We start from the raw sequence: 11886 nt of genomic DNA, 5'->3' as shown, positions 1-11886 counted from the left end.
CAAATCTAGTATTATATATTTCCTTTCCTTAATCTTTATTCATTTGCTGCCACTGTTTCTTTTGTGCTGTCCTAAAGAGTTATTTATAGAAATGGAGGCTTGAAAAAAGCCTTCTGGGGTTATTTTTCACTGACATTTTCTTTTTAAGTTTATTTGTATGCATGTTGTGCAAAACCTAACTAAATAAATTAAACTAACCAAATACATAGATACTGGAATATCCAGGTGCATCTGTACTGTTGATAGTTGAAGGTCTACATTCTGATCACAGCATATTAAAAGGTGAATGAGCTGAAAATCCTCATCTCAGTGTATTGGAGTCAGTTGAAAGAAATTGTCTCTCTCTGCTTCTAACCACTCAAACCACAGCAGTAAACTGTAGCAGCCCAGCCATCAGCTGACAGAGCCGCCGGTCTCTCCTCAAGTGCTCCTCATTAAAGTTGCATTAGTAAGGATTTAGCTCTGTTGTACTTCCAGAGTGAAAGGATTTTTCACTGTACTTTCTCTGCTTCGTGTTCAGCAAAAGCAAATACAAAGGACGCTGAAAGACCACTATGCTCATCTGAGGTCAGTCTGACATTTGAAGGGCCAGGGAGGATAAAGCAGAACATGGGAAGTAGGGAGTTTGTGAGGGGCCACTTCCTCAATGGCTTTTTGATTTTGAAGAGAGAAAAAAACCTTCCGTTTGCTCTAAGAAAGAGACAATGTATAATGGCAGATATTTTGTAAGAAAACCTTTTCTTGCACTTTGGAAATAACTTGGTTGCACAGCAGATACTTGCATATTCATAAGAATTGTTCAAATTCATGAAACCATGAAAACCTTTTTTCTTTAGGGTCCACAAGGGTGCAAGTCAGGATGCCGTGGATGGTGCAAGTGCAGACTTGTCTCACAAAAACAGCTCTTTGTAGCTGCAACTCTGAAAATGGGTCATTTTCCAGCTGTAATTCAAGCAATGATCAGTTATGGAGGCTCTTAGCAAAACGTACACTTCTAGATGATGCTTTATCGGCCCTACCTCTCAATGCTCAGATAAACATCTTGATAAATATGCACATTGTGCTAGATTCACTTGCTTTGTGTCCAAGAAAGCTGGTGGTGTTTAGTTGTTGTCTTGTGTCAATGTTGTCTTGTGGTTCCTGTTTTATTTTGAAATTTCTCTCTCCTCTCATTTAAGGTAACTTCCCCTTGTGTTTTCCTGCCAGTCTGATTGTCTGCCCCGCCCTGATTGTTTCCACCTGTTCCCCATTACTGTGTGTATATATGGTCTGTGTCTCCCTTTGTCTGTCGCCAGTTTGTCTTTTCTTGTGAACCAGAGTAACTCCCGTGCCTTTGTCTTGTCTTGCTCCATGCCACTGTCTCGTCAGGTTTTTGTACTTTTGTTTGCTACTTTGTCAAACCCTTGTTTTTTCTAGTAGTTTTTCCGTCGTAACAGTGTTTTTTGTTTCTTAGCTTTCCTAGAAAGAGTGATTCTGATTGGTACCTTTAGTCCTGTCTTTGGAGGTGGGGGTGGATGTCCAATCCTAGGACAGGAGGGAGGAAACGGGTCAAGATTGTCTGTGACCTTTTGTCTGTACAAGCTGCCCATGCACTGCAAGAAATGCTTGGTTAAATGTAGCATTTTCGGCGTTCTCCTCCCTCCGTATGGCGTATGGTGTTGCCACGTGTGAAGTGGAACTTGTCAGTGACCTTTCCTTTCTTCAGCACAAGGGATCTGGAATTCAGTGGCTTGAAGCTCATGCGGGCCCATGTGGCCAGCTCCTCCAGGCCACTGAGGATTCACCTACTCCCAGGGACATGTGGTGTTGTGACAGTCCAGTCATTCATAAAGGCTGAGATGGGAGGCTGACGAACACAGGACTGGGTGAGGGGCCCTCTGCACTGACCCTCTGACGACTTCACCAGCATGTTCATGGCACGTGCGAAAAGGATCACTGAAATAGTACATCCAGTGATGATTCCTTTCTCCAGCTTATGCCAGTCTGATGTTAAGGGCCCTGAAGAAACTCTCAGGCTGAATCCATCGTAGTAATTCAGGATTAGGTCTCTGAATTTACCTGGGATGTGGTGGCAACACAGTGCTTCTTCCACCAGCTTGTGGGGTATGGACTCATAGGCATTTGTGACAGCACGGCCAGGTCACCCTTTTTCTCTCTGGCTTCTTGGATCAGCTGTATCACTATGCCCGTGTACTCCAGACACAGTACCTTCAGGATCCTTCCCAAAAATGCTCCCTTCAACATTGAGCAGGCTGACGGTTCTGAATTGGTCAATGTTCTTTGACTCTTCTTCCTTCGGAATCCACACCCTCTTCCGCAAACCGCTACTGGTCAGCGATCATTCCCCTCCAACGCCTTCATGATCCTCCAGAGCCTTTGGAGTAACCTAGGACAGTTCTTGTACATCTTGTCAGGTACCCTGCTAAGCCCAGGGGCTAAGCTTGCTCTTGCCTTCTTGACCACCTCCTGGACGTCCCTCCAGCTGGGCTCCTTCTCATCGAAGTTCAGCATCGGTTCAGTTGGGTTGATCAAGGACCAGCAATGGCCCAGATCCTGGCCCCTGGATGCATCGCTGAAGGTAGCACTGATGGCAATCCATCTCAGCTTTGGGACAGGTGAGCTGACCGCTACACTTCTGCCGCAGGAGCTGTTTTACGAAGCCGAATGGATTCGCCAGAAAAGCTGGCCGCTTCCTGGCTCTTTCCTTCCTCCTTCTCTTGTGCCACTCTGCCCTCCGCAAGGTCATGAGCTTCTTGAAGACAATGTTGTGCAGCTCCATCAGGGGTGGCCTCAACCTCCCCCCTTGCCTCCTTGAACTGCTGCTTTTCTTGAGTTATTGCCTGAGCTTGTGGATCTTCTCCTCCAGCCCAAATCTCTCAGCTGCTAGGCTGATGATGATGGTGGTCATGGTGTGAAGGCGGCGATCAGCATCAAACTGGAGCCACTCCCTCTCCTTCTTGGCTTGGGGCCACTTGACCTGACGATATTCTGAAGGTCTGCGTGGGTTTGGGACTGGTGCCACCTGGACAGGTGAAAAGTTATCCGCGAACATTTTCGAGTACCAAAAGCAGATAATGACAGTTGCATTAAGATCTAGGTTTACACAGGACAGTTTTAAACAATTTCATCATCCCACCCACTCTGAAATATATATCTTTATGACTCGTGCCCAGATCCGCCGGTAACCAAAAACATGCAGGTATAGAATTGCAGATTGCTCATCTCTGATAACCACTGGTTTATCATCTGTAAGGGTTAGCATACAAACCGTGTAGGCTTTGATGTTAAACCTAGTGGCAAGGAACTTAGCATTTAGCTCAAAGCACTGTTAGTAGTGACTGTCAACCATAAAACGCCTCTATATTCCAGGGGCATCAATCAATAAATGGTATTTAAATGTCTTCCAATATTTCACATCAAAGCAGTTTGTAAATGCAGTGATGAAAATGTGCAATGTTGGTAATGCTTATGATAATAATCATTATTTTTGATTAATAATTGATGTATTCATTATTTTTCTCATATACTTAATGATTAATAAAATGTCAAAACATTGTAAAAAAAAACTTCATCAGTGTTTAATGAACCTCAGAATTCAGGTTTCTATTGGCTTAATTTTAATAACACAGTATTAAGTGATTAATTTAGTAGCTGATTACTTACTGATTCATTGTCGCAGCCCTAAAAATAACTGTTTGCTAACAAACCATCAGTACGTAAAGACCTTTAGTCTTGTTGTTTTGTGGTGCATGTTGGCAACTATACAGATACTACAAGTCACATCAGCACTGCCAAGTGCAAATGTGGGCTCCGCCAAACAGAGCAGGGTGTTTTGGCTCAATAGTCAAACCTCCCACATTCAAAGTAGAACACTTTGTAAAAGAGATGCCATATTTGTACCTCACAATCACTTGAAAGACAAGAAGATGAATTTAAATGGTAAATGGTCTGCTTTTTCAAGCCTTGATGACACCCATTCACATCCAATCATATAACCCATCCATATGCAGCACTTTTTTTCTCTCACGCAGCATTCACTAAAGCTGTTACTCAGACATGAACTTTATATAATATCTGGAGGATAGAGTCTGAACAGAGTTCTCAGAGCAGGACATTGTCTGTGTGAGACACACTCACTGGGGGGGGCCAAACGTCCGGCTTCAGGCCATATTTGTTATATGGAGCAAAGTCAGAAGAAAATATTCACATTTAGACTAGTAAACGCACCTTTCGACAGCGACATCCCTTCTGCCATGAGAAGTCAGTTTCTTACACACTGGACCTTTAGTTTTAGATGTTTCCTTGCTCCAACACACCAGGGCAGTGGGTTCACAGGACCAGGATTTACATACCCTGATTTGGGGGATTTTACACTTCATTTGAACACCTTGGTTTTCTTACAAATCCTAAAGACCTAAAGAATGTTTTTATAAATATATATATATATATATATATATATATATATATAAAATCTGGAAATCATTTTCAATATGCAGTTAAAAACACAAGAGCATCCTTCTTTTATAATCTAAATTTAGCTAATCATTCTACCCCTTGAATTTTATTCAAAACAATAGACTTGGTCACCACTCCCTTTACATGTCATTTTTAATAACCTCTCATATTCCCTTCATAAACCAACCCTGACACTTTGGTTTTTATCAATTTCTGAAAAAGTGGTTTCAACCCAACTTTTAGCTTTTATGTCCAAAAATAACACATTTGTGAGCCACACTTCAAGAAACTGAAATCAATCTGATTTTTAACAAATCACATAATGAACATGAACATAGTCACAGCTTTGGATGGTGAACATTTCACAGTCACTTAACTGTTTAGGTTTATGTTAAACCAGTCATACGTTAAAATAATGTAAGTTCTTCCCTCTACTTTGCTTCCCAGTGCTGCCTGCACTGGAGACAGTGATTAAACAAACATTCTCTCTGAGCTCAAACTGTAAGCAGCCATTCTGAGAGGTTCATAAAAAGTTGGTCGTAAAGCAAAACAAACCAGAGGACATAATCACAGTGTCGAAATGTTTGAAACAACAAAACAATATTCTGAGGTCACAACTCCAACCTGGTCAGCACGGCGAGCTGCTGTTTACACTTGGAAGGGGGAAGAACTGTAAAGTGTAGCCGCAGTCAAAGAATGTGTGCGTTGATTGCTATCTCACATGTCCCATATAGATTCTGAAGGCAGGAATGTCTGTGGTTTTTGCAGATAAATGGTAACAGCTGTTTCTGAGTGATGTGTTTGATGGAGGTCGGAGAGAGAGAGAGAGAGAGAGAGAGAGTGTGCTCTGCTTTTATTTACTTTGGACACAGCCTTGGAAGGGGAACACTTCAAAAGGATGCAGTCTGCCATCAGACGCCAGGCCCAGCGGTCAAACATTCTTTGGTTTCCTGCAGCAAAACATGGCATGTTACCCCGGGCATTGAGTTTCAGTGGGAAAGACCCAGTTTGTGCAGGACCCACAGCTGGGATTTTACAGGTCAGCACGTTTCAGCTGTAGGCTTTACGTGCAACTATGGCAAGGAAAAGGAAACAAAATAGACTTTCCTCTGCCTGGGGAATTGTTTACAGGCTGCTGGTTTTTCTCACTCAACAGAATGTTTTACTTGCTTTAAGTTGTCATTTTATGTGTGGGCTATATGGACTTAAATCACTGAGTTGTAACCAGATATTTGTGTCAGAGTCATGAATACGAGAAGCCCACCTCCTGTAATGTAGGCCAGGGTGGAGAGAAACCAGATTTCCCTAGTTACATTTTTCACAGAGAATGTTATTTTTCTGTGTGTAACCTGAATAAACTGTGACTGAAACAAATAGCAGTGCAGTTGCAAGTACTGGTTGTATTTCATTATCATGATTGAGCTATGTATATAATAAAATTACCAACTCTGTTTCCTGCACCAAGTTGATGTGTTCTCTTCACAGTTTTACACACTCTCACACACACACATACACACACACACACAAGACATTCCGTTGCTTGGCTTTGCTCATGGTGCACGTGGCAGAGGTTATGAAACCTTCAACTCTGCAATCATCAGCGTGAGCATCAGTCAATCAGAAAACATTATGCACATATATCAACACAAGTGCTCGCCAATCAAACTGTGTTTGTGCATTTAGCTCAAACAGAACTATGAGACAGTAGTGCAGCCAACAGTTGCCACTGTTGACAGATATCACATCACCATCACTTTAGCAATGTTATCAAGTCTTACTCCATGACAACCACTGCTGTGTTATCCTCCCGTAGCCACCAAGCGTCAGACTGGCCACTCGACAATCATTTAACTGATGCATACGTCCACTTTAAAGCGGAACTATGCAGAATTATAATTAAATGGCTTGTTGCTGGGAGATCGAGGGCCGTCTCCACTCCCCCTATTGTTTTTTAGTGCACAACTGGTCTTACAAGATCATCGTTGCCAACCCAAAAGCAGAGGTCTCATGAAGTTCCAGGTCCCACAAATTGCTTAACAGCACTACACACTTACCTCCCAGCCAGGTACTGGCTATACGATCAAGGCAGCACAAGCCTTATTTTAGAAAAATGAAGCAGAGAAAACCAAAGTCAGAGGAAGCAAGGAAGAGGAATCGACCCCACGCGAGGGGCGAGATTTAATTTCGGAATGGAGAGAACTGAAAAACACAGAAGCTAAAAGGATAATGACTTGGCGTTCTTGCTGTTGCGCTTGTCGGTGTCATTGGGATAAACTCTGTGTTCTCTGTGCATTGTGTATTTGCACTTGCACACAACATTTGCTGTTGTTATCAGGGCATGATAACAGTGTCTGTTGCTGGTTGTCAGTATGGACATGGCTCCACTCTGGCTCTGGCTGTGTTGAAAACAAATGCCAACACATGGCCAGGAGAGGGGAAGCAGTGACTTTTCATGACAGTGAGGACAAAGCCGTAGACACAAGGGGGAACTATGTAGTGAAAAAGACTTGCAAAGTTCCACTTAGATACTTTTGGACAGTTTGTTTAGCCACACAAAACACTCACCTAATAAAATGCACCACTTAATTTGCCATTACACACGTTTCTCTGACCAGAAATAATATTGATAAGAATTTGGTAAATGAATGGAAGGATTTGTTTAGTCCAGTCTGAGGCCCACCTGCAGTACATCCAAAGTCCTCCAATGGGCTGTGGCCCATACTTTGTAAAACACTCATTTAGAAGTTTTCTAATGATCTTTTTACCAGGTTTTGTTTTGTTTTGTTTTTCTTTAATGAAACAGGTGCCTCGATCAGCTACATCAACCACAAACTCAGAATTCTTTCTAATCTTCTTTAACAGCCTCTTTTCCAGATAGGAGCCGTTTGAAAAAGGCTTTGACATGAATAGTGAATAGTCATTTGTAAAGATAGTGTTATTCAGGAGAGTTGGCCCTGGGAGAGCAACTGAGAAATTCAGATTCTGAAGAGTACACTTCATCTCTGAATTGTTATCAAATAAGCAGCCACTACAAGCTCAACAGCCTCTCTGTTTAATAGCCTCCAGCCATCCACAGGGGAAACGTCCTGATGTAACAACACAGATAAATATTGAGTGTGATATTATCAGAGGCTTTGGTGTTTATGCTTTCAGGACTGCGATCGTCACAGCTCGTGTCACAAACTGACTGAACAGCTTTTAAACAGATCATTCCAAATCAAACATTTAAAAGTTCTGGAGGTAGTTGATTGTCAGAGTTTGCTGAATCATTGAATGCTCAAAAGCAAGAGAACTTTGTTGAAATGTGGACCAGTCAGAGTTCTGGTTCATGGGAGCTTTCTCATTCATTTACCCAAATGAATGACATACACAACACATGTGAATTTGAACTTAGTCAACTCTGACAGTAATGTCTTCACCCTATTTCCTCTTCCTCTCAGACAGACACAGAGAAGACAAGTGGGAGTGGAGCAATACACTTCAGCACGGGGCACAATGGCAGCCTTTTGTGGAAGATGAAAAGAATATTAGTCACTGCTAATGAGATTTCATGTTGGACTGACATTGTTGGCTCAGGACAGATGGGAACACGGGAGAACACAGGCCATGTCTCCATACATCAAAGACGAGGGAAACCCTGGATTGCGTACTCTTCTGGCATTTACTGCAGTGACAGCAATGGAGAGAATAATTAAAAGTCTGGCTTTTGTCAGCTCTGATGCTAATGAGCAAGCTGCACTGATGTGTGCAACGCAAGCAGTAGCCACCTTCAATCTCTGATTGCATTTTTCAAGAAGCTGGATTGCAAGAGTCCAGGTGTAGGCTGTGTAAAGATGCCTCGGAGACAGTGCCCCGCTTTACACAGGCATTAAAATGCATTTTTTTGTGATTGGATTGCAATCGGATAGCGCCTGACTCACTTGGAAGTCAGTCAGTCATCATCTATCGCTATATCCTCTGCCAGAGGGTCGCGGGGGGTGCTGTGCCAATCTCAGCTACATTGGGCGATAGGCGGGGTACACCCTGCGCACAACAACTACGTTTGTAGAAATACGGATCTTGATGTGGATGTTAATACCATGTGTAAATGCATGTGGTGAAACACTGTCCGATCACTATCTGATCACAGAAAACACATTCAAATGCCAGGTGTAAAAGGAGCCAGTGAGACAGTGCAGCATCTCCCAGCAGGGTGTACGATGCTGGGTAGGAAGGCACAGCCAAGTGGCTGCAGGAACATCTGTGGCAAGTATAGACTGGAGGTCCTAGGGTCTCGTTGGAAGAGAATGACAGAGCTAAGATCTTATGGGACTTCCAGATCCAGACAAACAAACTGGCGGTGGCTAATCAACTAGACATAATGGACTTCAGCAGAGCACGAGCAGCAGAGGAGGGCAGTAGTGATAGATGTGGCAATCCCAATCGACATCAAGAAGGAGGAACACGAGAAGCTTGAGATTTACCAAGGGCTGAAAGATGAGGGGGAGTAAAGGCAACTGTGATCCTAGTGGTGATAGAAGCACCAGGGGCTGTAACCCTCAAACTGGGGGTTCTAGGGACACCATCTGAGATCCAGAAGAGCAGTCCTTGGAAAAGCTAAGATACTTAGCATAACCCTCAGGCTCTGGTAGAGGCACCAAGCTTAGAAGACACATAAGACTGCCCAAGTCTTGAGCTCTTTTAATTTCTTTAACAAATTGTGTCTTGCTACTACGTACTCATGTAATAGGGTTTTGATAATCTGTTAATGTGGTAGAAAAAAGAGAACAATAAGATCCAAGTTGTAGCAATCTGAAAGTGTTCCAGTGTAGCATTAACTTTACATTTCACAATGTCATCTTCAACTGTCTCACATCCTCCATCCACCACAAATACTTCCACGATGCCACATTCTGGACTGAGCTGAATAAGAGAGTAATACTGTCTGCGTTCTGTTATGTGTTTCTGTTTGTGTGTACATGGTTGTGGCTCCATTGATAATAAAAAGACCTTCTGATCTTTGAGTGATGGTTTGGGATACCTCTGGCTAACCTCTCTGAATATTGTCTTATTCATTATCATCTTCTTTAAACAAAACAATAGTGCTCTACCAAGTGCAATAAAAATGTTGCACTACATGGAGTAAGAGTATTCGGCACATGTGGTCCGTACAGTCCCAGCAGAACACTGGCCTTATTATTCATGGTCATCAAAGGCTACCTAGACATTTCTTGCACATCTTGTTGGATCATGTGGCTCACTACTTTCCAGTTCTTTATTTTTTCTGTCATCTGTATCACCCCAACAGATGTAGCCACAAGAAAATATTCAGATAAGATTTATCTTAGATCAGTCCATTCCAGACTCCAGTCTCATCTCCATCTCCACATCCTCATTTCACCGGAGTCCTTTTCACTTCATTACACTTATGTCAACAGTGCGATCAAATGAATGAAACCAGTAGAGCAGGGTGCAGACATTACAGATGCCTTTGATATCCTCCCCAGTGGTATCTTTATGTCATCTGCTGGGACTTTATCATATTAATTGGCTGCAGGAATATCAGACATTTTAATTCTATTTTCAAGTTGCTTTGCTGAATTCAAAGTCAGCAGAACAAAATCTATTCTAAAGATAAAGATTTTTTGGACAAAGATTTATTGACAAATCGCATTGAAATTATTTACATCTGTTGAAATAAAATTTGTTTCTCTATCTGCGAAAAATCTTTACTGATATTGACATGTGTTTTATTGTGTTTATTACCCAACTCTCTTGTTGCACTCTTTGTTTTATAGGTTTCCTTGTAGAGTAGTAAGTATTCCACCTCAAAGTCACCTGTTTTTCAGCCAATGGGAGTGCACTCTCTGAATTGCTCTGTAATTGGTTCGAGTCTCCAATGATGGGGGAGATTCTTGCTATAAACAGGTCTCAGATGAGGTACAAAGCTTCATTTTTGTCTCAGATTAGGCTCCTTGATTTACATTACTGAAAGTAAAGTATTCTGATAGAATAATTGAAAGACATTTCATAAAAGAAAGAAAATAAGTCACACATTCATACAGCATCTGCATTCACACATGCTGCCGGCAGAGCTGCCAGGAGCAGGTCTGGGTTACATGTCTTGTACGAGGACACATTAGGAGTAGGGGATCAAACCATCAGTGTTCAGAATGAAAGATGACTTGCTCTACCACTGACAGGTAAAAGATATTCCAATATTGTTATTAAATTGTTTGTTAAAGGTCCAGTGTGTTATAACTGATGACATATACACTATATGGCCGCACCTATTAACGTTGTTTGGATAAGTAATGCAAAAGATCGAGGTAAATATATCACTAAAAGAAGCTCACATTGGCTTTCGCCACTCTACTGTAGCCACTCCCCCTCAAGGCACCATGAAGCTGAGGCAGGAGACGAACACAGTTCACCCCTTTCCCCTCCAGGAGGCGTTACAGGTCTCTCTGCACCTGAACCAGCAGGTTCAGAGGAAGCTTCTTTCCTGCAGCTGTCACCCTACTCAACTCTAGCTCTACATCCTGGTGACAACCAACCAACAACAGTTCTGCAACAATTTAGTTCAACAATGGAACTTGACTGGCCCACAGAGCCCTGACCTCACCCCCATCAAGCACCTTTGGGATGAACTGGAGCAGAGATTGTGAGCCAGGTCTTCTCGTCCAACATCATGAATGCTCTACAGCAGTGGTTCCCAACCTTTTTTCCTTGAATACCCCCTTGCTTGTGTTCTTAGTCCTGCATGTAAACAGTACAGAGCAACACAGACATTGTGTAGTGATTGAGAAAAGCTCTAGTAACACGGTATAAAACAGAGAATAATGAATAATAAGCATGGGTTTATTGTTGTTTGGATCAGATGCTGATTCTAACATTTTCACTGAGGAACTGAAACACAAAAACAGACTGGCACAAAGCCACATCTTTCTACACTGCAGCCACTTGACAAGGATCATTGCCACTCTCTCAGTGATGTCTTTATCCTGAAGAGCCATTTCTCTTCAAAAGTGAAACCCTAAAACATGGCTTAGCTCGAAAATTGATTTCTGGCTCTGTACCAGACTTTTTCATTGTGACTGCTGAGCCCTGATGGGCATTATTTTTCCTTTTTTCTCTCTCAAGTGTTGGCTATTATTCCACTGTCTCCACTGCTGTCCACATGTCCAAATCCCTGTTACCGCAAGTTCAAAAGGACTCATCTGCGTCCCCCTGACTGAGAGGACAACAGATGCTGTGTGCAGTGTGCTTGAAACAGAGCCATTAATCACAGCAGTGCCGTTAATGAATAGGAATGAACACTGAGTGGAGCAAGAAAAGAGGGAGTAAAAGAAACACCTTATTTAATTAAGGGTAAAAGCACAGATTGACAATGATTGGCAGCCCAAAGGGAATCCTCTTATCCAGATGGAAGCAGACTATACTCTTCATTCT

At 42.4% G+C, this 11886-nt stretch overlaps 1 pseudogene; it reads right to left on the bottom strand.

Moving 5' to 3' along the window:
- Nucleotides 1–1609: 1609 nt before the first annotated feature.
- Nucleotides 1610–3052, bottom strand: LOC131443977 (uncharacterized; annotated as a pseudogene).
- Between the last annotated feature and the right edge of the window lie 8834 nt (nt 3053–11886).

This window comes from Solea solea, chromosome 17 (genome assembly GCF_958295425.1).
Source record: "Solea solea chromosome 17, fSolSol10.1, whole genome shotgun sequence".
In the NCBI taxonomy this organism is placed as follows: Eukaryota; Metazoa; Chordata; class Actinopteri; order Pleuronectiformes; family Soleidae; genus Solea; species Solea solea.
Note: the sequence above shows the minus strand (reverse complement) of the source record. Positions and strands in the feature narration are given on the sequence as shown.